Source organism: Ambystoma mexicanum, chromosome 4q (assembly GCF_040938575.1).
Source record: "Ambystoma mexicanum isolate Mex_15411 chromosome 4q, UKY_AmexF1_1, whole genome shotgun sequence".
NCBI lineage: Eukaryota > Metazoa > Chordata > Amphibia > Caudata > Ambystomatidae > Ambystoma > Ambystoma mexicanum.
The window spans coordinates 577,853,774-577,860,473 of NC_090928.1; positions in this window are offsets into that span (position 1 = coordinate 577,853,774).

Genomic DNA, 6,700 nt, shown 5'->3' on the forward strand with positions numbered 1-6,700 from the left:
ATGTCCCCAATCTCCAATCCGTCATCGTCTAGGTTCCTATGTGTACGGCCATGAAAACAGACCTAAAACGACCCACACCTTGGATCATTCTATTAAACATAGGATTGGGACAGCAATTAAATAAATGTTGCCCTTGCAGAGTACATCGTAACGTCCACAAGTGAGTGACATCATCGCATATAACGTGACGCAGTGACGTCGCGTCATGGCTACACTCCATAGACCATAACCAACCGCTACTACACTACTCCAATTTGACACGGAAAACTCGGAAATAGGAACCCATAACGCTAAATCCAAACACTTCATCTAGGTCGCCATGCAAACCTCCACAGATCTATACTACCAGGTCACACAGTTCCTCATGCCGATAAACAGCAAATGTACCGGCCTGTATCTCAATTTCCATAATTCGTTTTTATACAATTGGATGTACATTCAAACATTGTTTTTCTCCTTAAACCATTGTATCATGAATATAATGTACATTCATTATATATAATTCAACACATCCCATTTTGGAACCCTGTGAGATTACAATGTATTTTTAAATCAACAATCTCTGGTTTTACACTACCATTTGGAGCCCCATCCTGAAATGTCACTTCAGACTCTATTATGGAGTTCCACAGTGTTCTAGACATACATGATTAATTGCCATCATTGGTTGCCCTAACTGACCATCACAGATTTTAGGTTATTTTAGGGAATGACCATAGGAAGTGCAAGACTCTGCACCATACCAGTATTTAACCTGGTGATTGTTTAGATTAATTTTCATTTAACATTATGCCACTCAATATTCTCATTCAGCCCTGTCACATGGCTGTTGGTCAAAAAAATAAGTTTCTGTTCCAAATTAATTAATTTCCTATTGATTTCTTCCTGGTTCTTCCCTCTGATCTTCTTCAAGATGCACCACTCAAATTCAATAAAGGAATGGCCCTTCTCGTCAAAATGTTTGACTAATGGGGCTTTGTCAGTGTGATTTTTAGGTAGCTCTTATCATGCGTGTCTTACATTTCCTATTGGTCATCCCTATGTATAATAATCCTCAGGGACATCTAATCATGTAAATTACATTGGGCCTCATTACGACCCTGGCGGTAAGGGGTTAACGCCAGCGTTAGCTGCGCCGACCCCTTACCGCCAATTACGAGGTCCCCTAGCGCCATGGTGCTTTTAACACCTGCTTTTAGCAGGTGTTAAAATCCATGGCGCTAAGGGACCATGGAGTTAATTACGCCACCGTAATTTACGGTGGCGTAATTAACGCCTTCCCCACTCCCATTATGCCCTATGGGGCAAAAATGGGAATGGGGATTGGGGACTTACCGCCCCGCCTAGGTCGGAATGGGGCGGTAAGTCCGCCAACCACCATGGCGTAAACGTAGTTTACGCCATGGTGGTAAAGTCACGGCCCAGGCGGTAACTTACCGCCTGGGTCGTAATGAGGCCCATTATCTGTTTGACAATTAGTATGTTCTTTCATTGTCCACTCTGATTTTAAGCCCAAATTGACAGAATTCATTATACATGTTTGGGGGCACATGACACAGTTGCCACAAGGATGGTGTCCTACTACCGTGGGTAAACCCCAGAGAGTACTTTGTTTTGTCCCAAAGCTGCCTGTTTTCTGAATTTCATTTTTCATGACTAGATTCCGGATGTTTGTGCTTTTTTTGAAAGCCACTAACGGTTGTGAGATGGTCATGATTTTCTTCCAATTCCTACGAACAATGTTTTTTATTTTATAGGAAACATTGCTAAAAGTGTTCACAAACTCCAAAGGGCTATCCTGTTTCTCTTTGTTTCTTTTTTCAAACAGAGCCTCGCAATGGTTATTGAATGCTCGCTTGGCAGATTGTTTCACAATTTTAGCTGGATACCCTCTATTTGTTAGTTTTTCAATCAATATATTGGCACCTTCTTCATAGTCTGACTTTGTACTGCTATTGCGTTTCAAACGCAAAAATTGCCCAAACGGTAAATTATCGCGTACATGCTTGGCATGATGACTCCCATAGTGAAGTAAAGCATTTCTGTCAGTAGTTTTCACAAATGGTTTAACCAGCAGTTGGTTGTCTTTATGGTAAATAGTCAAATCTAAGTAGTTGACTTCACTAACATTCATAGATGCTGAAAATTTCAGGTACCTATTTTGGTTGTTCAGCCACACAAGAAAATTGTTTGCTTCTTCCATTGACCCATGCCACACCACAAAAACATCGTCGATGTATCTTAGCCATTGTGTTATAGTTGGTTTAAAAGGATTAACCCCAGAATAGATCACTGTTTGTTCCACCATATCAACGTATAGGTTGGCTAGATTGGGGGCCATGACGGCACTCATGTCCGTTCCTTCCACCTGTACATAAAATTGCCCTAAAAATTGAAAAAAGTTATTGGTCAGAGCTATTTCCACACACCATACAATAAACGCATTGCTCACTGGATGGTTATCTTCTCGTTGTAACAGCGTTTCTTCCACCACTTCCAGGGTGGCTCTTTGGGGAATATTGGTGTAAAGGGATTGAATATCCAAACACATCCAAACATCTCTAGTTGTGTCAAAAGACATTCCCTCTATTTTCACAATGGGATCCCTGGTGTCCTGTACAGAACTTTTAATTTTCTTGACAAATGGACGTAAATATAAGTCTACAAATTTAGACAAAGGTTCCAAAATCGAATTGACACCCGAGACAATGGGTCTGCTTAGCGGTTTCTCTTTATTTTTATGTAGTTTCGGTAGGATGCAAAAATGGGAATTCTCGCTGTCTCCCTAGTCAAATAGTCCCCTTGCTGTTTACTGATTAATAGCAGCTATACTTCTTTGTCTACTTTCTCTCTTATCTTTTGGGTGAGGCCAGGACTAAGATCCTGATAAATTTTCTGATAGCTGTTGTTGTCTGCTAATAATCTGTGGCACTCGTCTATATAATCTTTTTTGTTTAAAATGACGATAGCGCTACCCTTATCTGCCTGTCGAATGACAATCTTGTCATTTTTTCCTAGGTTACGTAATAGAGTAATTTCTGCTTGACTCAGGTTAGAGTTTTTAGACATACCTTGTCTTTTGAGTTTCTCTACATCTCGTAAAACCTTTTTTTAAAAACCAATGATTCCAGAGAATGAGTCTGAGGTGGGGGACAAAAGGTGGAAGGATTTCTCAGACCACTAAAATTAATATGGGTACTCGAGGGTAGATATTCACAAAATTCTTTCAAATGTACTTTGCGCATGAAGGCATTGAATTCCAATCTGAATTCAAACGGATTATGATGTTTGGACACTATGAAATTTAGACCTTTGTTCAGACAATGTTGTTCCTCCTTGGAGAGAATCTCGCTGGATAAATTGACTACCAACCCCGGTAGCTGCGTGTCTGCATTTGATCCGTTGTCCACTCTTGCCGACTGTTCCCTCTGCCTAAAAAAGGTGGGAGTCTGGACCCACTTCTGGCACCTTGATTACCTCTTGTATTATGGCCTCTTTGTATTGAGGCATTCGTACTCCTCCCTCTTTGGCCACCCATATTGGTATCTTCACTCGCATTGGGTGTCTCTCCTTCTTCATTAGAGCTATAGGACGTATTCCTAAATCTTACTCTACGGTTATTTCTCTGTCCACCGGTGGGAGCTCCAAAATGATAATCCTTGGTTATATATTGAAAAGTTTTCTCGTGTCCAAAATTTGCTAGATCTTTTTTGAGTCTTTTAATTCTTTCTGTACTTGATTCGACCTTAAATGCTTGCATTTCTTTCATGTGGGCTTCTAATTTGGTTTTGGAGAGTTTGATGTCAAAGTTCTTCTTCATATCTTCTTCTAATGTCTGTAAGTCCCCCGGTATTTCTTTGGTGGTTTCCTGAGCTGTTTCTATAATTAAAACTAACCAATCTCTCTCACACTTATTGGCTATATAGCTCCATTTAAGTTTGAAATCTGCATTGTCTAAAAAAAGCCTCGGTTCATTGTGTACTATCAGACCCTGAGTTAGGGCCTGATTTTTAAGCTATTCCAGCATAATGATGGCATGTAGTTCAGTCTGTACCAGCCTCTTCCGAGTCTGTGTCAATTCATTCCATTTGTCATCCTTTCCTATGTCACCGAGCTCACTGTCCAATCCCAGCTCTGGTATGGAATTCAGAAGTTGTAAAATATAGTCTTCAGTATAGGCAAGACTCTTGTCAGATGTTGTTGCCATGATAATATTTAAATATCAACAAAACTTAGGAATTATTATGTTCAAAAGGTAACTGAAAAGGGTGGCTTTAGTATAAATTGCTCTAGAGGGCGACACCTTACAACTCCTTTAATTGGTATCAATTTGAGTTGGCAATCTAATGCCGTATCTTTGAGGCCATAGGATAAGTTCAAAGATGTCGCAGGTCACTGTATCCAGACGGTAATAAAGCCTCACCGTCACCGTAAACAGTGTTAAAAAAAGAAAAGAATGCAGGACTCCGCGCCATCAAAATGTATGTATATTTAATAATATTGCATAATCACAAATTAAAAAAGAAGCCCATGTATGATAAAATGTTTTTTCGGCTCTGCTGAGCCTTTTTCAAATCTGGGCTACAAAATATTCCACAACAAATCACCATACGTAAATAACATAATATTGTAATAAAACATATATAATTCACATGAAAACATGACATAAATGTACAAACAATTATAAGATCATATTGCACATTGCATTATTCCATCATGCCGCAATAAGACAATAGATATCATAGTAAGAAGCGTATAATGAGACACATGCCTTTTCAAACCTTGCCACTAAACAAGAAGATTTACGACAGACAGAGTCCCAAGGGGTTTGAGGGTCCTCATTTTTCCGAACTTCAAAAATGAGTTGGATAAAGATCTAGCTGAAGGCTGGGAAGCCAATTTAAGCAACAGCTCAATGAAAATGATGGACTTATTGAAAGAACATGCGACCAGGGAAACTCAAAGAGCAGTAGATGGAATAGAAATTATCAAAAAAGAAATTGCGGCAATGAAATCCAATGAAGCTATCAAGATCAAAAATTATGATAAGATATATGAACTACTCCAAGTCTACCAAGATGAGGTTAAAATCAGGAAACTAAGAAAATGTTACAGAGATGAACGTGACAATAAGGAAGATCCAGTGTACACATTTCAGACCAAGTATGATCTAAGTTCAAAACCATCTTCAAGGAACTCAACCCCCAACACTTCATCAGCCAGTTCAGATGCGGACTCTGAACCAGACAATCAAGCTAGTGAGAGTGCCAGGTCACAGGAACAAGGCGGGTATATGAACCAGATTAAGCGGTACAAGAAAGGCAATCGCAACTTTTCACAGAAAACAGTCAGTTTTCAATTATCAGTGACCATGAATATTCTGACCCCTTTGCAAGGAGGAGAGGAAGGAGGGGGGGCAGAAAACAGCGACAACTCAGAAATCCCACAGAAAAACAAACGACACACAAGGGCCAGCTCCAAGGAAACAAGCAGTACCAAGTAATGGAAGATTTGGTTCTAAATCTTTCCAACAGAAAAATATCTCGAGATGAAAGACTACTTCTTAATAAGGGTCTCTCTTTTGCACCTGCATGCAGCTTCAGTCAAGTGGATATTCACATCAATTTGTTTAAATTTATTAGAAAATTGAAATTAAAAAATTCTTTGCGACTAAAGCTCCTGGTGATTTTAAACCTAAAGAACAACATACACCAATCAGTGACATGTCAATTAAAGACATTGAAGATACCTTTCTAGTACGATCACTGGAAGAGGATGACCAGTATCAAGTACTGCATTTGTTGGATGACTTAAAAATTTAATCCGACACGTTGACAGTCAAAGAACTTAAAGCCCAATTGAAATTTGTGCCACAATTGGCACCTGATAATGTTATTGATACATTGTGCAAAGCAGCTTCACAAGAGTTTTACAATCTAAATCAAGGAAAAAACAAAAATGTGAGAAGAACCAGTAATTTGACAATTGGAGAGAGAAGAGCACTTGAGTCACTCAAATCAGATACACAAATAGTGATCAAAGAAGCTGATAAGGGGGGTAACATCGTTATAATGAACAGAGACGACTATCTAGCAATGGCATTTCAACATCTCACAACCCCCGGTTGCTATGTCATAAGAACAGATAATTACAAACAAACAGCACTGGAACAAGTTGAAGCTTACATCTTGATGTGGCACAGGAAAGGTCTTATTACCGATGAGGAACATGCCTTCTTATCAATCAAAGAACCAGTGACCCCGACCATGTACTTTTTGCCAAAAATACATAAACACTATGAAAAAATACCAGAGGGACGCCCAATCATGAGTGGGATTGGGTGGACCACTGAGAATATATCGGAATATCTTGATTCCATTCTCAAGCCAAGAGCCAGCTTACTACATTTGTATCTTCAGGACTCTACAAGTCTCATACGGAAACTACAGAGTTTTACATGGCACAACACCTTCCTTCTAGCAACTCTAGATGTGAAGGCACTATATACTTCTATTCAGCATAAATGGGCTATGATTGCAATTGACTACACTTTCAGGAATGAATCAACTTCCTACTACAATCATATTCAGATGATTAAGGAAATGTTGCAGCTTACATTTGATCTTAATGTGTTCACTTTCGACAACCAGGTATACCAACAAACCAAGGGAGTGGCCATGGGCACGAAGTATGCCACAGC